Raw genomic sequence first — 22690 nt, forward strand, 5'->3', positions numbered from 1 at the left:
TCTCTACCTGAATGGTTCATGAGGCACAATACTTGCTAAGGTTTTGCAAATGGGGTAGCAAGCTAAGTGGGCTTGATTGTGGGGAAAAACTCCACAGTTAAGCGCGCTTGAGCCAGAGGAGTTCTGGGATGGGTGACCTCCTGGGAAGTCCTGGTTACCGGGTGCAAGCCCCGGAAGTGATGATTGATGCTATGTGATTCGTTCTCCACATTTCACTAGTTTCAATCCCACTTCTTCACCCCTGTGAGCATCACTCGATGCAATGAGTGCTAAGTGAACTATTCAAAAATCATGAGAAATTAGTCACTTTACGACTACCTCTCATGGAAATGGTCATACTTTGAATGACTTACTTAACGCAGTTGAATCCCAAAAATGATATCTAATATAATGCACTGCGAAAATCCCCCATACTTAAATTCAAAAAGAGTCAAGGGATCTCTACCTGAATGGTTCATGAGGCACAATACTTGCTAAGGTTTTGCAAATGGGGTAGCAAGCTAAGTGGGCTTGATTGTGGGGAAAAACTCCACAGTTAAGCGCGCTTGAGCCAGAGGAGTTCTGGGATGGATGACCTCCTGGGAGGTCCTGGTTACCGGGTGCAAGCCCCGGAAGTGATGATTGATGCTATGTGATTCGTTCTCCACATTTCACTAGTTTCAATCCCACTTCTTCACCCCTGTGAGCATCACTCGATGCAATGAGTGCTAAGTGAACTATTCAAAAATCATGAGAAATTAGTCACTTTACGACTACCTCTCATGGAAATGGTCATACTTTGAATGACTTACTTAACGCAGTTGAATCCCAAAAATGATATCTAATATAATGCACTGCGAAAATCCCCCATACTTAAATATATTTTATTATTTTATAAAAAAATTAATAATAATAATAAATTAAAAAAAATAATCCAGGCAAAAAGAAAGAAACCACACTAAACACAAAAAGAGGTTGCTGGCGTTGCCGAAGCACGGGCAGACCCGAAGTGCCTTTTCAATGAAATCGCTTCACGTCCTTCACATATTTAAGATTCGGAGTTCCTAATTAAGATATTGTAGGTGTACGCACATCCTGAGTTAAAATTGTAGTCCATAGCGTTAATTTTATTGAAGATAAGATTTAAGTATATGGTGGGAAAATTTATTATAATTTATTATTAAATTAGTTATAAAGATAATTATTTTTAGTTGTTAATAGTTAATATAGGTTGATTTATCGTATTTTATTTAAGGAAAATTACACAAGTAAATGTTTTTAGGTCTTTCCCCATTAATCTGTATTTTATTTAAGGAAAATTACACAAGTGGATGTCTCTAGGTCTTTCGCCATTAATCTGTTTCCTTATGTTCGAGGAAGACCAGCTCTTAGCCAAACAGACACAGTTTTAGGGCATACACTTTGGGTTTTATCTAAGATAAAGATACTTAAATTTGATAATAAATTGTTTAACTATATTTTTCTATTACAAAATTTCAAACATTCTTCATATCTACATTCTAATGTAATTTCAAATGTAATTATTGAGCCAAGAGGCTCATTCTACAACCAGTATGAAGGGATGTTTAAGTTTCTCTGTCAGTCCATCACTTTTTAAAATTAAATTAAAAATTATGTCGTAAATAGAAAAATAATGTTGGCTCTAATTGAAGAAAAACAAATAAAAATAAATAATATATGAACTACATATTTAAATCTTATAATTTTCAAAAATATTTCAACAAGAAGTTTAAATAAACTATTTGAAGATCTATGTTAACTTTACGTAGATATCAACTTCATATATATTTATATATAGAAAAAAATGTTAAAATAAGGAATTTTAATGTTGTGTATAAAAAACTGTTCAATGTGGGTTATCAATAAAATATTTTAATAAGAATTAATATTGACCTATACTTGAAAACATATTAATAATAAAAAACCATTTTAATTTGTGTGATAAAATGTTTTGAATGTACATATAATATAAATTATGTATATATTATATATCATTTTAAAAAATTGTGTATATGGAAAAAATTAAGTTTTTAAAGTTAAAATTTTTATTTGGTCTTTATATATACTCTATTTAGCATTTAAAAGTATAATTTAAAACTTGAGCCAGATCATATAGCCGCCAGAGAGAACCATAAACAAAAATGTTATAACTCACTAAAATAGATATCATATTATTATACATCCAATCCAGCAGAAAAACAATAAATACTGTATATAGTGAGATATAGGATCTGGTATTTTGGATCTGACTATATATGTCTGGTCATTCTTATGGCTATTACAGATTCCAAAATATTTTAGTCACCAACTATTTTACATTTTTCATGTTCCAAACTTTTGAATCTGCAGTAGAGTTATGAATCACCTGCTACTATTCCAACCTCCAAACTCACTTCCACTCTTACAAAATTTGTCGAATGTTGCTGAATCAAACCGGCTGCCGTTGCTACTAATTGACGAAATAGCTATTCGCATATGTTTCCATGAAATCGTTAGAACGTCCAATGCCAAATTCTTTGGCTCAAATGAGTATTTCTATAATTTTATCCTTTTTATTTGCACGGCCTAGTACAATGTATATGTCACTAGGGTACAGAACTTCTGGTTAGAAAGATCATCGGGTACCAAACTTGTGGCTATAAAGACGATCCGAAGATCAACAAAAGGAGATTCAAATCACTACTTATGACCATAGCACACCGTAGAATATGACCAGAGAAACGAAGAAAAGCAAGGTGGGGGCAGAATTTCAATATCATAGCAGCTTATCCTTCTCAGAGAATTTGTCTAACCATGGGAGTCGGAGGAACAACGATAGTGAACGTCTAGGGTTCTGGCGAGTTGCAAACGACCCTCCTCATGAAGGGTCACAGAGGAGGGAGAGCATCTCCCTGCTTCAAGGAGGTCGTGGCTAGCAGAGGTAAGAAACCTCTAGAAAGTATTAAAGGAGGTTCGGGAGGAGGAAAAGAAACCATGGAAGAGGAGATAGCAGGAGGCAATACCGAGGGAATCAATGGCACAAAGGACAAGGAGGGAGAAGATAAAAAACAGGGCACTAAAGACAAGAAACAAAAGGGACCCTACAAACCCAACGCTAAAATCACTCCAAGAGTTGTTTTAAATGATCTTGCCCTGCAGGCATACAGGGATCACATGCGGACATATGCTATTATCTGTAAGTTCATGGGACTATGGCCCACTGAAAAAGCTTTACAGACTTGGATGAAATATCATTAGAAACCTAAAGGGAGAATAGACCTACATCTTGGGTCAAAGGGTTTCTTTACGCTGGTGTTCACTAATATTGAAGACAAGGAAAAAGTCTTTGAAGGTGGACCCTACTTCTTTGCGGCAGCGGGACTCTACATGAAGCCATGGATTATGAATTTTGTCCCAGAATGGGAAACTTTTACCTCGGTATCGGTCTGGGTAAGACTTTATTCCTTACCTCTTGATTACTGACAAAATGAATCGTTAATGACCATAGGAAATAAATTAGGTCGTTTTGTCAAAACTTCTGAAGCCACAAGAAGAGGGAAATACACTTCATTTGCTAGAATATGTGTGGAAATGGATCTATCAGGAGCTTTATCAGATGAAGTGATCCCGGAAGTCTTTGATGAAGAATGGATACAAACATTAGACTATGAGCATATACCCTTCAGATGCTGCAGATGTCATGAGCACGGGCATCTATTTAGAGACTGTCCACTAAGGAAAGTAGTAAGTAACAGCAAGGCAAATACAATGAAGAAAACGGACAGCTTTCAGAAAGTGGTCAATCGAGGAAAAGGAAGCAAGAAAGGATCAAAGCAACATCAAGATGAAGGGCTTAAAGGTAGTCAAAACAAGTTCCAAGTTCAAGAGGTAGATGAAGAAATCACAAAGGAAGATCAAGCAACAGAAGCTAAGGCGGGAGAAAACATAACAGAAGATGAATGTGAACAAAATCAGAAAACTGAGTACTAGAAAGAAAATATGATGAGTGGAACAAAACTCGAGATGGATCAGGATATGACCCTGAGTGAGATGGACCTGGAAGACCATGAGTTACAAGAGATACTTGATAAAGAAAGCCTAGATCTGGAAGGGTTCTTGTTTCAGGGTACCACGGGAGGAGTGGACTCGGTACCTCACGAAGAACTTAATAAAATACAACAGCTGTTTTTATGGAAAACACAATCTAATGTGTTGGGAAAAGGAAAAAATACAGATAAACCGGAAAACAGAGGAGTGAAGGTGCTAAAAGCTACCCCGGGACTAGCAACAAGAAACCCATGTAAGAAAAGAGGCAGGGAAAAGCAGAATGAACTTTTGATGGAGTGTGGCAAGCTAATGATAGATTCAGGTAAGATGAAAGATCTTACCAGCTACTCTTTCACAAATCTTTAACTATGAAGTTTATTTCTTGGAATATAAGAGGTCTAGGGAATAAAAGAAAGAAAAGACTACTCAGTAATAGAATGAAACAAGAAATGTCGGACATTATCTTCATCCAAGAAATGAAAAGTTCCATTCAAAAAATTAGACAAATCCACAGTAACTGGCTCAGTAGATTTGAGTTTCTAGAAGTTAAAGCAGAGGATATCGCGGGGGGAATCCTCAATCTTTGGAACCCTCACAAATTAAGTGTTATAGATGCAGAGGCTACCAAGAATTATCTATCAGTTGTCATCTAACCGGAAGGAGACAGGCACCACTATCTAGTCACCAATGTTTATGGTTCTGAAAGAATAGATGATAAACTCAAGTTCCTAGACTCACTGGGGGATCTTAGGGACAGAGATGTAGGAATACCTTGGATCATGGGAGGGGATTTCAATATGATCAAATCTCTTTCTGAGAAAAAAGGAGGAATGAGGATCCTAAGTAAAGACTCTTTGGAATTTCAAACCTTTATAGACAAGATGAACCTAGTAGATCCCGAAATAAATACTGGCCTCTTTACTTGGAATAATAAGAGAGGTGGCGAATCTCAAGTAGCCTCTAAGTTGGACAGATTCCTGATCTTAGAGAATTTGATGTTAGCAAATAAGGAAATAATAGCCGAAGTTCTCCCCTTTGGAGGGTCAAATCACTGGCCAGTTCAAATGGAGATCAAAGGTATAGACATTCTCGAAAATAGACCTTTCAGGTTTGAAAATATCTGGCTCTCCCACCCAGATTTCTTCAACAATATCAAAAATTGGTGGACAGAAGATTTACAGTTTCAAGGAACAAGAATGTTTCTTCTTCATAAAATATTAAAGCATATCAAACTCAGACTAAAATATTGGAACATAAATGAATTTGGAAATATTTTTGTGGAGAAGAAATCGGTTGAAAATAAAATGAAGGAGCTCACCAGGGTCTAATCAAGGAAGGATTTGATAAAAAAAAAAGCAATCAAGTGGATAAATATCAGCATGAATGGGATAATCTATGCAAACAGGAGGAAGTCTTCTGGAGACAAAAATCTAGAGTCCAATGGCTAAAGGAAAGGGAGTGTAATACGAAATTTTTTCACAGGTCCACCATGGCAAATAGAACGCATAATAGAATATCTTCACTCAAAAACAAAGAAGGGGATCTTCTCACATCCCACGAGAATATTGAAGCGGAGTTAGTTCAGCACTTCTGAAGCATTACTCAGGAAAATAATTGGCACAGAGATCAGTTCATCCGTGAGGTAACTAGAAATATACCAAAGATGGTATCCAGAGAGGATAATTTTAATCTAAATAGACTAGTTTCTGAAAAAGAAGTAGACGATACCCTCAAAGAAATGCAGAATGGAAAAGCACCAGGACCAGATGGTTTTAATGTGGATTTTTTCAAGGCATGCTGGAATATTGTTAAACAGGATATCTTGAATGTGGTGGAGGATTCCAGAGTGAACAATACCATCTTAAAAGTGCTTAATACCTCTTTTATCTCCCTTATCCCTAAGTAGGAAGATGCTAAAACTCCAGATAATTTCCGACCCATAGCTCTTTGCAATGTGGTCTATAAAATTATATCCAAAGTAGTGGCAAATAGACTTAAGCCGTTGCTTGCTACCCTAGTTTTAGGGGAACAATCAAGCTATGTGGAAGGCAGACAAATTTTAGATGAAATCATTCAAGCTCATGAAGTAGTTCACTCGCTAAAAAGCAAAAAAATGGTCGTCATGATTATGTAATTAAATATAGCCAAAGCTTATGACAAAGTAAACTGGACCTATATGAAAAGGGTACTTAGTTCTTTTGGTTTTGATCATAATTGGGTCAGGTGGGTAAGGGCCATGGTTACCTCCTCTAGCTTCTCTATTTTTGTAAATGGCTCTCCCTCTAAGGTTTTCAGTCCTTCCAGAGGCCTCAGACAGGGAGACCCACTCTCTCCTTTTCTTTTCATTCTTATGATGGAAGGATTGGGCAGGTCCATCAAGCAAGCTAAAGCTGCAGGCAAGATTAAAGGCCTTCTTCTTTCTTAGAATGGTCAAGCTCTTACCCATCAACAATTTGTAGATGACACAATGCTTCAAGGATTCCCTACTGTCAAAGAAGCAACAACTTATAAACAAATTCTGAACGCTTTTTCCATGGCCACTGGTATGGAAGTAAACCTCTCTACATCAAAAATCTTTTTCTTTAACACCAATTTGGCAGTTCAAAGGAATATTTCCAGAATTCTTGGTTTTCAAAGGGATTCCCTTCCCTCAAAATATTTTGGAATCCCTCTAATAGATAAACCATTGCTCAAAAGCATTTGGGAACCCTTGATAAATAAGTTGCAGGACAAAGTCAACAAATGGACCTTCAGATCTCTAAATCTTGCAAGCAGGTTGGTTCTCACTAAAGTTGTTTTGCAAGCCATCCCTATTTTCATGTTATCTGCCCTCCCAGCTCCGAAAGGAGTCCTTCAACAATTGAGAAATATTCAAAGAAACTTCCTTTGGGGAAAGGAGGAGAATAAGAAGAAATGGGCTTTAGTGTCTTGGGAGAAACTTTGTAGACCCAAAGACCATGGAGGGCTTGGCTTGGACGATCAGGAAATACTCAGCAAGGCTTTAGGGGCCAAACTTTGGTGGCGCTGGGTTCATAATCCAACGACTCTATGGGCTAATATCTGGAAAGAAAAATATGCCATATCCTGGCAAACTAACGATCTCATAAGAATGTCAGGGAACATTAAGGGCTCACACATCTGGAACAAAGCCTGGGAAAACAGAAGATTAGTTCAAGAAAATAGTTTCTGGGAAATCAAAGAAGGGAATCAAGCCCTCTTTTGGGAAGATAAGTGGCAACAGGAACCAATACTGTTAAAACAGAACTTCCTCGATCTTAAATAGGAAACAGATTCACAAGGCTTAATTAAAGTAATGGACTTCTGGGATAACACTCAGCTAATGGGGAAATGGAGAATCTGGAAGAATATTGATTGTAGTAATAATATCCACTTGAAAAATAAAGCAGAGGAGCTAAAAAAATGGTGGAATAAAGGAAGATCTTAGTTTCTGAAGGGTAAGATCAACTAATATGGGGCAACAATTAAGAGGGCACCTTTAATCTCAAAGAAGCCAAAGGCATTCTCCTGGAGCTGAATCCCCAAGTTTTGGATAAAATCTGGTAGAAACTCTGGAGGCACCAGGGGTGGATAAAAATCAAAATCTTCATGTGGTTGGTTTACCATAAGAAAATACTGACTTGGAACAACATTAGGAAGAGAGGTGTTCTAGGGCCTTCTAGGTGCCTTCTCTGTGGAGAGCAAGAAGAAACGATGGAACATCTTCTTAACAACTGCTATTTCACCTCCTGGTTATGGGACATATTTGCTAAAATCTTTCAACAATCTGACAGGGACAGAGGAAGCATCTTTAATACCCTCATTAGGTGGAGGGGAAGTTTCTCAGATCTTGAAATTCTCAACTCAGCTTGTACCCTTACACCAAGCTTTATCATATGGAATGTATGGAAGGAGAGGAATAAAAGAATATTCAAGGAGGAAAAAAATCCCCCATATCTACTATTCGAGACTATTTTGAAACAACTTAAGGAGACTGTAGGCTCCTCAGTTTGTAACCACCATAATAATCCTCCCTCAGCTCTGGAAAGTAATATTCTCAAACAACTAGGGATGCAGGATCTTATTCCTCAAGGTCTTAATAGAAAGGTTACAGTAAGGGATAGAGAGCAGGATTTCTGGCATCCTCCCCCGGATGGATATCTAAAATTCAACATTGATGGGGCGGCCAAAGGAAATCCGGGACTGGCGGGGTATGGGGGAGTACTCAGGGATGGCAAAGGAAGTATTATCTACATTTTCCATTGTCATCTTGGTACCGCCACTAATAACATGGCTGAACTCATGGCGTTGGAGCAATGCCTTGATATACTAAGCCAGGATAATTGCTGCAATGTGATAGTGGAAGCCGATTCAAAGCTAGTTATTAACTCAGTGAAAAGAATCAATAATGGATCAATGCCGGAGAAAGTCTCCAAACACTGGAAGTTAATCAGGGTTTTCCAAAGAATTCAGGATCACCTACAAAACTTGCGCACTGTCAGCTTCCAACATGTTCGCAGAAAGGCCAACAAGCTAGCTGACCTGTTAGCCAATCAGGGGGTCAGCAATACAGATGTCAATGTTTCGATAGGATGGCAGGGGTTGAGACAAAGCAGTTTAAAAACTCTCTGTAGTGAACAAGAGGAGGAAGATATTAGAGTGTTCAGACATAGAGTCCTGGAGGTAAGCTCTTAATCTCGTGGCCTTCGCATGTGTTTTCAGATTCAAGCTTACAGGTCCTTGAGGAAGGGACGATCACCGAGGAGTGATAAATACCTGAGCAATAATAAGATTGTTAGCATTGTTCTTCAAGGAATGCATGTTCAGGATAGAAAGACGAGTAGACTTGGAAGGGATCCCCATTACATCAGTAGCCGGAATTAGAGTTTTTTTTTTTGGGGTCTCGGAGAGGAAAACCGCTTCCTGAGCGGTTTTTGATTATCGCACAGCTTTAATAGGGAAAGTGGTTTCAGAGAATTTGCTGCGATCCCATTCATCTTCCCACACGTGGCGGAGGAAGGATGGGAAAACCACCCTTGATCGCGAAATAAAGTCTGGTTAACTCGGGCATTGCGATATTCGGGGCAACCGTTGGATCCCGTAGCGGTTGGTTCATCGGTCTAGATTGGTCGGGTAGTTTTGGGCCAAGTTTGTCGTTTATCTTCCGAGCATCTTGGGCAAGGAGGACAGCTTTGAGCGATTTTGGGCGGACCGTGTGTTCGATGTTTATTCTACATTGCGGATCTGAAATCAGTGTAGTTGAGGGTTTATTTTTTCTTCAGGTCCGTTTTCGAAATCAAAGTATATTCCCTTCTCAGCCCTGTTAGGATTCTCTACAGTCGGTTCTTTCCTATCGGTTTGGTGGGTTGTAGCTTTAGTTTGGTTTTCTGATTGTTATTGGGCCCTTGGTTTGCTCCCAAGATCGGAGTGGTTGGTTAATGTTTAACCCCCAGGGATCTTTGGGTAGTTGTTCTATATCAATACTTCGTGATCAATTTGCTTGAAGCAATCCCATATATGAAGTTCCATCATTCGAAAACCTACTGGAGGTTGAAATGTGAGTGTGAAGTCCTAGTATGGTAGCGACTTATATATGCATAAATAGTTACAGATAAGACTCAGCGAATGTAAGTGGGTGAGTTGTCGAATATGTTTAGGTGAGTGTGCAGGTAGTGGCGATGGAAATGAGGAAGGAAGCGTAGGTAACTCGTGGGTATCTAGCCCTGCAGCTCAACTCCTCCCAAGGAGTTACAACAAGCGATATTAAAAGTTTATTATCCAAGTTCGTCAATCAAAACTTGCAATTCACTATAAAATCAAAAACAAATCAATTATAACAAAATATTCGATGTCCTAAAATCCTGTCCACCATTGTAACCATTCTAACCAAGCTAGATTACATCTAATATTTTGGCTTTCCCCATATCTTTAAAAATCATGGAAATTCGAGTAGGGAGGGATTTTAATAAATTTAAGTTATAGTTGTCAAAACTTCAAGATTTTGGGTACCTAGAGGTTTTTGATGGTGTTGAATCCATTTCCACCATCAAAAACATGATTCAAACACTCCTAATGCAAAATTTCTTGAACTCTTTTCCCTGGATTCCAACCACTTTTAACTGTGACTGTCCGCCCAATCCCTCCTCCTTTCAATAGACAACCTCTTGACATATAGCCAGAAAAGCGCAATGAAAGGGATACAGATTGTTCCACGTCCCTGCGCCACCATGCCCGGACATAGTCCCCATTTTGTAGCAACATGGTAGCTGACATTGAATTTGTGTACATTATAGGGTGTCTTTGACAACTAGAAGCACTTCTCTTATGATTAGTGTAGATCTATCTTAAGCATGGATCTAACATGACATGAGCAGAAAGAGATTTTTCATTGTTCCAATTGTACTATTGAAAGTTATATATGTCTAAATATAAGTCAATATTAATAGTGATACGTGTCAATTTCAAGTTGAGAACAAACATATGTACATATTGTCTTTACACTGGGTTGTATAAGAAGCCTCTAAACTCGATAACGTTAGACAATAACTACAAAAACTAAATGAATATTTGTGGTGAAATTTATTTTAGGATCAATTATTAAAAATACAATATTTGGATTGTGAAATATTAAAGACTAATCTTTCTCTCTAACCAATCTAGTTCATTTAGCTATTAATCTAGTTATAATCTAGTTCATTTAGCTATTAATAAAACTCCTTTTAGAAAGTTAATTTTAACCGTTAAAATTAGCCTATCTATAAAGATTTCGAGTCTTTATAATCATGTAAACAATTGAATTAAGCAATTTATTAAAGCACAGCTATGATTTTCTCCTTTGTTCCTCTATCAAATTGGTATCACGGCTAAAGGATTCAAAAAACCAAAGCATTAGTAAGTTTCTGCTGCAGTCTGCAAGGAAGAGTTCAGATTTTTTTTGGGGCGTAACAACAGAACCGCTGCCACCAAGTCAGAAAATTGTTAATAGCCCGTCAGCAGCCTGAAAAGCACCTGCTACCATAGGCGGTCCCTCATTTCTGATTTGCAGAGCGTCAGAAACTCCATTAAAAACAGAAAGCAAGCACAATCAATTTGAACCAATAATTCCGCGAATGGTAATGTCTTGGGTGGTGGGACAAGGACGGCCAAACAATTCAGGTGGAGATTCACGGGCGTTACGGGAAACATGATGACCAAATACGTCGTACTTATCCATATCACATCAAATGAAACTTGGCGGTGACTATTTATTTTATGCCATTGAAATTTTATTTATTTGGATTTTTTTAGAAAATTTATTATAATTTTGGTTTTAATTTTTTAATGAGAATAGTCATTTATAATTACGAAGATACTCACTAATTGATATTAGCGAATGCCAAATTTTTTCAATTGTTATTATCGAATGTTAAAAAATTTCAAATTTACTTTTACATGACATATATATAATTTCAAAAACCAGAATTCTAAAAACCTAAATAAGTGATCTGATTATAAATACATCTATTCATTTTTATATTGATTACAAATTCATATTAATGCAATTCATATTAAATTTCTAATATAAAAATAAACAACCAGACTCCCATCATAACATTCATTTTATGAATCCCAACATAGCATTTATTACTTTACTACACAGTGGTGGTGTTTTTTTTCTTTCAGAAGAAAGCGCTGTATAGTACATCTATTATATTAAAAAAGGATCAGTATATACATATAAGTGAGATTATATCTCCGACATAGTATCTTAATCAGAAAGTATTTCAGTTTTACATCATTTTTGTTCATAAGACAAGTATGAGGTCTGTATAGAGTTCTTATCATCATGGAAAAGTATACATCAGTTCAAAAATATGGCAATACCTGGTCAAAAAAACATTTTATTCAGAAAATGGGAGCATGAAGCATATCAGATTTTTTCCACTTTAAATACCGGGCATAGAGAAAAGCTAGATGACCTATGTTGTAGATTCTACAAAGATTCTTAGATGCCACTGGAGACTGCATACCTTTTTTGATAGTTGAATCACCTTCTAATTTAATCCAACCTCCAAAGTCACTTCCACAATCTTACAAAATTTGTCAAATATTGGTGAATCAAACCGGCTGCTGTTGCTACTGATTGACGAAGTAGCTGCTCACATCTTCGCATGTGGCTCCATGAAATCGTTAGAACCTCCAATGCCAAATTCTTTGCTCAAATGAGTATTTCTATAATTTTATCCCTTTTATTTGCAAGTCCTACTACAATGTATACATCACTGGGCTACCAAACATCGGGCTATATATCTTTCTTTCGCCAAGAAGTAAGTTTTCACATTTTTAATTCTGAGATGCGGAGATGCTATGGTTTGGCCACCTATCAGAAGAGAGCTGAAGCTGAATTAAAGAAAAATAAGAGTGGTAGAAGCTGGATCCATGCAACTCTGCCGTAGATCCTATGGAAAAAGTATCACCCTAACAACTCCAGCGATTTAATTCTTCTTTGCTGGATTATTATATTAAGGACCGCTGAATTTAACTTCACAGATTGATTTCAGGAATATTTTGGAGTGAGATCTTAGAAAAGTTATTTGATTGAATTATTTCTTTCCGGTAAGTTTATATTCCAAATAATAGAGATAAAGACGAATTGATTCCAAAGACAAATTGATCATTCCAGGAATATTTCAAAGTGAGACAATAGCAAAATTAATTGTTAGAATTGTCTGACTTTCTGTGAGTTAGATTTCAAAATATTCCTATAATCTGAAATAAAGATAATAGAGATAACCAGATAATAGAGATTTTTTTTCAGAGAGAAAAATCATCATGAATTATATTAAGGGAATATAAAGATCTGAATACATGATCAAAATACATGAGAGTGGGCACCACAGGAATATGAGAGGAGAAAAGTTAATTGTTAAAATTGTTTCATCTCTTTTATTTAAGTCGAATCAATTTCTAAAATATTCCCAAAATCTATAATGGATAAAATATAAAAATCCAACGTGTTAAACTATTTTAAAAACTTACAAAATTCAAACAATGCCCCACCATTTCTGGAATAAGAAATAGAAAATGCAGAAGTTGGGCAGGTGATCAAGCTAAAATAATTCAAAAGATAGGATAATAAATTACGTGGAACACTCATTTGAGCAAGAAACTTGACAAGAGAGGACTGAATTCGCTGCAAAACTCAAAGGATCGGACCAGTCTGAAGATCAGGAAAGCTTCAACCAAATTTCTTGCTCGATTCTGGAAAGAAGCACAGACAAAAAGATAAGTCGAAAATGCTATCAAAAACACTGAAAGAGAAATAATGCACTTGAAGGAAACAATAAAATTCTAGCATCACCTGTTATGCCTAGTCCATTTTATCAACTATTGGCTCCTCAGATCAAAACTCTGAAGCCCTGATGCCTGGATAAATAGGGTATTATAAATAAGCGTAGACCATTTTATCAACTATTTCTAGATCAGTGCTTCGTGATCAATCTGCTTGAAGCGATGCCATGTACTAACTGCGGCATTCTTGTCAAAAATCTATTGGAAAGTTGAAATCTGTCTCCGAATTCCTGCTATGGTAGCCACTTATAGATGCATAAATATCGCAGATAAGCCTCAGCCAATCCAATTGGGTGAGTTGTTGAATATGAATCGATCCAGTCTCTGTGAGGACAGGTTATTGGTTGGTAAGCGACGCAGCACGTTGCTGTCCGTAGGTTTGTTTGGTGTCCGGGCGTGCCTGTGTAGGTGAATTGGGCATGCGTTGGCGATGGAAACGAGGAAGGAAGTGCAGGTGAATAGTGATAATTAGAGATTGACAATTGACCGACAGATATTTAACCCTGTTCCTCAACTCCTTCCGAGGACACCCAATTAAAAATTTATTATCGCAGTTAATGAAAATGTACCAACTAATTCTTCCACTTCATTATAAATCAAAATAAAATGCCATTCAAATAAAATATTTGATGTCCTCAAACATCAAATGGTGGATGCCATCTATGTGAAAATCCAAAAAAAAAATGTACGACCATGTAACTAAATGTTCAACTTTAAATAACATGCAATTAATTGGCCACTGTAGTTAACACTCGAGATTATTATACTCTAACTTTCCTTCTTAATTTCAATGGTTACATTTAACAACATTGGCAGTGCTTAAGTGTTTCTCTAAAAAACATTTCTTCCAATGGCTTGGTGAAGATATATGTTAGTAGATTTGTAGATCCACAAAAGTGAAGGAATATATCCCCATTGTTGATAAGCTGGCAAATGAAGTGATACATGGTATCAATTATTTACTTCTCCAGTGAAACACATGATTTTTGAAAAGAGCAATAGCTAAACCCTTCTTTTCAGAGTCAAGATCACCTATCAATCTTCTTAACCAACAACTTGGCATGAAGCTCATGTTGTTGCTACATACTATGCTTCTGTTGATGAAATGACGACAATGGGCTGCTTCTTTGATGCCCATGGAATTAGTCTTGTATGTAGATGAAATGCATAAGCCGATTTACTCTTTTGTTCATAGATACTTCCTACAAAATCACTATCTATGTAACCAACAATATGTTTTTCCTTTGAATCAGTGTCCAAAATTTCACACTATTGTGTTTGCAATATATACCTTAAAATCATTTTTCCTTGCATTCTAATGAGTTTCTCTTGGTGGCTCCATGAACCTGGATATAAAACTGACTAAATACATTATGTCAGGCCCCTTATTCTTGCAAGATACATTAGGCTTTATATTAGCTACTAGTACAAAGTGGAATTGACTGCTTGATTGTTGTCATCTTTGCCTAGCTTGGTTCTTGTGACAATTGATGTGTTTATTGTCTTGTATCACGCATCTTGAATCTTGTCAAAATATCCCTTGCATGCTTTCTTTGACAAATGAAGATTTTTTTTTCAAACTATTCAACTTATATCCTACTATGATATTCCCTGTGACCAAAATTGGTCATCTCAAATTCCTTCTCCTTAGATGCTTTGAAAATTTTCAACTTACAAATTTCCTATGTAAATCATATCATCAACATAAATTGCAAATAATTAAAATATTACCTTGCAAATATGTTTTGTACAGAGGGTGGGTTTATTCGTACTCTGTTTGAATCCTTTGTTGAGTAGATATGAATCAATTATGTTGTATCATGCTCTGGGGGTTTGTTTTAAACCATACAAAGACTTTTTTAACCTATAATTTTTTTATTCTTGACCATTGATTTCATAATATGGACGCTGATCTACATAAAAATTTTCCTTCCAAATCCCATTAATTTTTTTTGATTTGACATCCATTTGGTAGATTGGCCAATTATTCCTTCTTTCTATTATTAATATTGTTATGGAAGTATCCAATCTTGCTATGAGGGCAAAGATTTCTTATTAATCCACTCGAGGATGTTGTGCAAAGCCTTTTCCTACCAATCTAGCTTTACGCTTTTCAATTTCCACCATTTCATTAAACTTGGTCATATAGATTGATTTGACTCCAATGCTTGTTTTTCCTTCTGGTAGTTCTACGAGACTCCATGTATCACTCTTCTTTATGGATACCATTTCTTCATTCATAGCTTCAACCCAGTCTTTCTTTTTCACTACTACAAAATGTGTTGGCTAGAAAGATAGTAAAGAAAAATATCCTTGTTCATTATCTAGTTGTTAATAAGTCTCCCTCAAACATCTTATTTTTTGCGAAATGGTGGATTTATATTCACTACTTGAGGATGGACTATGCACATTCTATCCTCCTTGGTTTTCACCTTTACCTAGAACCTATAGACATGGTCATCCTTGTCTTAGTTGTTATGCTTATGTTGCATCACTTTGTTCGAATGCATATGAAGAATTTTGATTCCTTTTGTCCCCTTATCTTGATCATTCCATGCTTGATCTTCAAAGAATTTAACATCTCTTGAAATGATTGTTTTATTGGTAACAAGATTGTACAATTTGTAAGCCTTGGATCCTTTACTATATCCAACAAATATACATTTTTCACTTTTTTCATCCGATTTTCCCCTCATTTCTTCTGGGACTTGTGCATAGGCTACACAACCAAGTATTCTCAAGTGTGATACATTTGATTCACACCACTCCAAGCTTCCAAAGGAACTCTATCTTTGGCACTTTTGGTTGGAGATTTGTTCAAAATATAAATTGAACATGATATCACTTCTTCCAATACTTGTTTGGCAAATTCTTTTCCTTCAACATGCTTCTTGCCATATTCATGATGGTTTTATGTTTTATTTTTTCCACTCCATTTTGTTAGGGAGTGTACCCTATTGTAAATTTCCTCTTGATATATTGATCCCTGCAATACGATGCAAACTCTTTGGAATCATATTCACCTCCTCAATATGATCTTAATACTTTAATTTGATTGCCACTTTGCTTCTCTACCATGGCTTTGAATTCCTTAAATTTTTTGAATGTATCAAATTTTTTTTTGATGAAGAAGACCCATGTCATTCTATTGCAATCATGAATAAAGGTTAGAAGTAAAAACTTCCTCCTCTTGACTAGGTTTGTACTAGACCACAAAGATCTATGTGTACTAGTTCAAGTGGACTTTTAGCTCTATAGCTAGTATTATTTGGAAAATAGTTTCCTTGGTGTTTAGAAAGGATACAATTTTAACATGGATTATGTTGTACATATATCACTGGTAGACTGAGAACCATAGACTTATTTTGCAAAATATCAAGATTATTGAAAGCTAAATGGCCATATCTATGATGCCATAACCAAGTTTCATTAGAAATTGTTAGAAATTGAGCATATGATAATGAGTGCTTGACATTTCTCATGACTAGAGGAAACATCATTTGGATCCTTGCTATGACTCTTTGATTGGGTGGCCTATCAAGAATTGTGCATGTAGGACTTTTAAAATTTACTTCAAAACCATTTTCAGACATTTTACCTACACCTAACAAATTATGTTTCAGACTTTGTACATAACAGACATCATGAATGTCCTTATTTTCATTATGATTGGTTACAACTATAATAACACCTTGTCTTAAGGCATTAAAAAGATGATCATCACCCAACTTAAGTTGAGTTTTAAATATCTAATCAAAAATTGAAAAAATGTCTTTGTTACCCATCGTATGTTCACTGTAGCCATTGTCCAGTAACTGTATATTTCATTTCTATTTTCTTGAGCTAATGAAAAAGAAAGAAACGTGGAGGATGTTGTTCTTTTATAAGTGCTTGAAACATTTTCACTGCTTTTGTTCAAATCTACCTTCTTCTTCTTGCATTCAATTTCAAAAAGCCCATACTTCTTGCATTAGTAGTGATATACATTTGAATTTTCCATTATTCCTTTTCCTTTGTTGTTTCTGCCACTTTCTCTTTGATTCAAATATTGAGCTTGTGATTGTTCAAGTTTACTTGATGTATTGTTTCTACTACTAGAATATCTTCTTCCCTTCTACCTCTAGTTCTACTATCTCTGCCTCTTCCTCTACTAATTGTGGCTTGAGATTGAAATCCATTTTATAATGAATCATTTCTAACTTTAATTCTTGACGCATGATTCAACATTGAACTTACAGTTCTTCAATTGAAAATTGGGTTAGATCTTTACTTTCTTCTATGGCTAACACAAGAATTTCAAATGAAGCTGGCAGGCTTCTGAGAATTTTCTCAACCACCTTTTTATTCACGAGACTCTCTCCATGAGCTCTACACTGATTTACTAACTCCATGCACTGAGTTATAAACTAATCTATTAATCCAACATCTCTCATTTGTAGAGTTTCAATCTTCTTCTTGATAATCTAAAGCTTAGCTTTATTGAACTTGTTGATGCCTCGATATTCCTTTCTAAAAATCTCCCACACTTGATGGGCATTGGTTGCTACAACATGGAGTCTTCAACTCCATTGTATAGATTCCATAGTTCTTTTGAATCTTTTCTTTTTCTCTCTACTATTGCATTTCTTTTGGATCTTATAATTACGGCTAATCTTCATCTTCTAATTCTTGATATTTCGTGACTATTAATTCCTAACAATCCAAATTCTTCAAAAAACTCTTCTTTTTTATTTCCCACATTAGATAGATAACCTTGTGTGTTTTGGTCACTGGTGGAAGCCATAACTCACTTTTGTAGTATCTCCACCTCATTATAGATTGAAAAGATTATCCTTGATTTTGAATTTAATTAAAACCCTAACAAAGTTCTCACTATTTCACTAATCTCACTTCTGAAATTTTTAAATACTGAAACACCAAATCACTTTTCCCAAATAAAAAAAAATATTTAACACATATATTTCCATTCTTTAAATCCTTAAAACACCTTTAAAAAAAAAATCTTCACGAAAAAACCCTTTCACTTTTTGATTAAAAAATAAACCAAATTGTGGCCCCCAACTAAAAATAAACCACATTTCCATTTTTCAAAAAATAAGTAAACTTGAATCACTTTACTAAAAACATTTTACCTAAGCCTTTTTAACGGTACCTCATTTTAAATTTTTCACACGAATTTTTTTTAAACAACATTCAAACATATATGAATTTACCCCAGTGAATTATGAATTTCTCTATGGCTTTTGAACAGAAGATTACTCCATCAAAACATTTGGCTTGATTTTCCTTATACAATGGCACTCACATGGTTCCCATGCTTATGGATTCATTGAAAATGGACGGTTCTCAATTCGACATGTATCTTTCTTGTGTCGGACCTTTGATACAATGGTTGGAACCACAAAAGATTCATCCTACAACATTTTATCAACAGATTCTGGCGGTTGTTCATAGTGGCAGGATTGATCTACGACTCTCCCTATGCATCAAAGACCCCTGAAAATGTTTTCCTAAGAAGACAATAATCGCTAGGAAGATCTATGGATTGGCTCCAAGAAACTCCTCCCACCACGGCCTGCCCCCTTCCCCCACCATACCCCTTAAAAAAAAAATTGATGGATCGAGCTATTGCTCTAATACCATGTTAAAAATAAGGGATAGACATGAATGAAGACAATGCAAAACACATTGGAGTACATATTTCCTTTCTTTCCATTAAATCAATTTTGGCAATTTTGGCAATGCATTGGAGATTCCAGAGATATCTAGAATTAACTAACTCTAAAAATACAATATATCTAAAAATGACTTAGATTAACAAATAAGTGTCCCACTAGAGTTAACATGAAACTAATTGTTCAAATTTAAACAACATGCAACTAATTACTCACTTTAGTTATCAAAGGAGATTATTATAGTTTAACACACCATTCTAAGTGAGCTAGATTAGTTCTAGTATTTTTTGCCCTCCCGATTTCACCACAAGAACATTATTGGAAAAATTCAATGAAGCATTGGAGATATTTATTGTTCCGCGTCCCCACATCACCATGTTCGGGTGCATCCAACATGGGCGAGAGTACTTCCCCACTCCCTAAAAACCTAGTCGTTGATTGTTAGTGTGTTAGCACTATATGGTGGTGCCTCTGATGATGAGAAGCACTTCTCTTATGATGATGTTAGGTAATGATGACAACAAGTAATCTTCACTATTTAATTTTTCTATGTTTTGACTTTTTTCAAGGTACATTTTTTAGCCAATTTTGCTAGAAATTAGACAAGGATTTTAAAGAATTTTTTAGTATACCTTTTTGTTAAATTTTCTCAAAATTTGAATTTTTAAGTGTTGACACCTAGTCCTCCGAGATTGAGAAAATATGTTGTTAATAAGTAACTATAAAATAGGAGTATAAAGAAAACTTGGAATTTGAATCCAGAGGGTCTCTCTCCTATGTGTATATATTGATGGTTATTTTAATAGAAAATTAAAACGGGAGTGAGCATACATCCTGGCCCGACATGATATCAGAGAAAAAGTTCGCCATTTATGTCCCTTTGATAACTCCTTAGACCTTTACCTCAATTTTTTTGTTGTTACAGCATATCCATCCTCTTTCAAATTTTCGAATCATAATAACCTCATTTTTTGTGTTATAATTGCATTACACTCGGTTCAATTAAGGTGTTTGTGTATCACTTTGATTAACATTCCATTTTGATTCTTCTTTTCAAAATATTATGCACATAATTTCCTACAATGGTACATGCTGCAAGAAGAAGAAAGGCAAGTTGTTGCAGCATTGTCATTGAACCAGTCAGCTTATACTATGAGTGATACCGGTTGACAGTGGTGTGGTGAGCATGTAGAACCATGGATAAATTTGTTGTCAATGATATAATCAATCCTCTGAAAAAATGCATCTGTATCACACAGTGTTATCACATGTTCTTTACTGAAATCTATTACGAGTATTGTCAACTTTGAAGGGAAGAGCGAAAGAGGTATAGATGGAATAAAATCTTGAGACAGTTGAAGTTCCCTAGAATGTTGGTGGATGGAATCAATTGGGACCACTCTCGGTGTGGTTCTTTATACATAGTGTTTAAATGGATTATATGCCATGCATCCTACAATGTATTGTATGTTGTGTCATACCCTACATTGAATAATTCAAATGTGTCAGACCCTACATTATATTGTATGTTGCATTGAATGTGATGCTTCTATCATCTCTATCCTAGTGTGGTGAGTATGGATTATACACGAGTTGGTTTATTTATATATGTAGTTATTTTATTTATATGATTGTTGGTTTATACCAAAGCGGTCATTCGAGATCAAGAGTCTGAAGCCAAATATAATAATTCTGTTGTAGCGGCTATAACCACCCTCCAAAATTTTGGCCCGCATACAAATTTTGGAGCCTACTTTGGATCCTGTGATCGATCATTCTTGGTCATTTTTTAGTAAGCTGATGATTTCAAGCTCCCCTCCTTGATCCTAAAGATTTTTTAACGTTCTCATCATTTTGTAGCATATGTCATTTTTGGGCATAATGGTTGTTGTCTATAATGCGAAGGGAATGTTGTCCTGCTTCAAAGGAATTATGTGCATATGATTGGTTGTCATCACATAGACAGGTTTCACAGTCACCTCACGCACTTACGTCACGAAGGATTTTTCATCAAGAAAATTATGTATTACGTATTCTGGATGGTCTACGTGTCCATGTGTGATCACAATCGAGTCATATCAATGTTTGCATATGTTTCACTGATCTCACACTTAGCCATTTTCCTAAGAAACCTACCCTCATCTAGCTTCCCGGAACTATGCGATCTATTTTTGCAACCATCAAGCTTCCTCCCTTTCCTGCTGAAACCCCGCAGTGCACAGAGACACCAACCTCCCTTGCCTGCTAAAACCCTGCAGTGCGCAGAGGTCCCAACCAACACTTCTCTCCGGAAATGTGCAGATAAGTCCAACAACACTGCACTTAGAAATTGCACAGAGGTATCCTCCCGGGACCCCTATCCCATAGTAGTGCTTTGAGCGTCAAAACTGTGTAGTGTTTTCCGAATTGTCTTGTCAGCCTTGCATGCATAAATTGCACATACGGGCCTCCCAGAGCCTCATCCCACCAGCAGCCACTGTCCATTAACATTGCACAAACCTACATCTCAGTGGCTACACGAAAAGGTGACATGCTGAAATTGCTTCCAAGAAGTTGAGGAGAAGGACCAAGGAACCAAGTAATGGAAAAGATCAGGACCGCATGCAAACTCCATTGGATGCATGATCATCTTGAGGGTAAGTATGGTAAGTATGAAAAATATTTCGAAGTACACCTCTTAGTTGAGTTTGCAAGACTGCTTGTCATTATCATATCATCCTATCCTTAGTAACATGCATGTGCGCAAACATGAAAAGTTACTTTATGTGTTGCTTCTACATGTCATGCTTCATTTTCACTTGTTCGACCAACTGTCGTCTTCTGCATGTTGATTTCTATGTCATGCTTGCGACCATGTTATGGTCATGCACAAGGTCTTCACTTCGTGTGTACATGTTGTGTTCGCTATGAAAGCATCCATTGCACTCACACATGAAACCGTATGCACTGTCGTGCAAGCATCGTCGTGATCATCCAATGATCAATCACAAGCGCCGCGCTTGTCCATTCGCACCGTCAGTTAGTCATGTTGATCATGTATGTTTGGATGGTTTGAGTCGTCTCATCGTCAAGTCATGTAAGTGTGTGTTTGCAAGATCGCATATGCACCTTTTCACTCAATCACACAATTAGTTGTTTTGCTAAAGTTCTGACGACTGGATCTCCCTTTGACAATCGAACCTTCACCCACCATCGACTCGATCAACTGTCAAGAAGCACCAAGAAAGCCATTTCAAGATGCACTACCCACAGGCTGATCAATCAACCTTTCTGCTGGTCAACCAGAGAATTTGACCTAGAATTCACCCTAGGATTGACTCCCCTCAAAAATTACGCAGAGGTTGCAGACCTTACCTTCTCCGCTGACTGAGAAAATTGCGCAAACATGATGGATAGACACCAATTCTCATCCCTATCTCCCTCAGAAAACTGTGCAGTTTTTCCAACTAACCCACTAGTCAGTCGGTTGGCTGCTCACCCAGAAAACTGAGCAGATTTCATGAGCAAGCCCTCTGCTGCCCAGCAGTCAGCTCAACTCACAAACTGCACAAAGGTGGTCAGTAGGCCAACCTCCCAATATCAACATAGTTTTTCTCACAAACAGCTCCCAGTAGCCTGCTACCAGTTCCCTCCAGGAAATGCATAGTTTTGGTTGTCAAGCT

The sequence above is a fragment of the Pinus tabuliformis genome, chromosome 9 (genome assembly GCF_031772625.1).
Source record: "Pinus tabuliformis cultivar Carrire ecotype Pingquan chromosome 9, CPIR1, whole genome shotgun sequence".
Classification (NCBI taxonomy): domain Eukaryota; kingdom Viridiplantae; phylum Streptophyta; class Pinopsida; order Pinales; family Pinaceae; genus Pinus; species Pinus tabuliformis.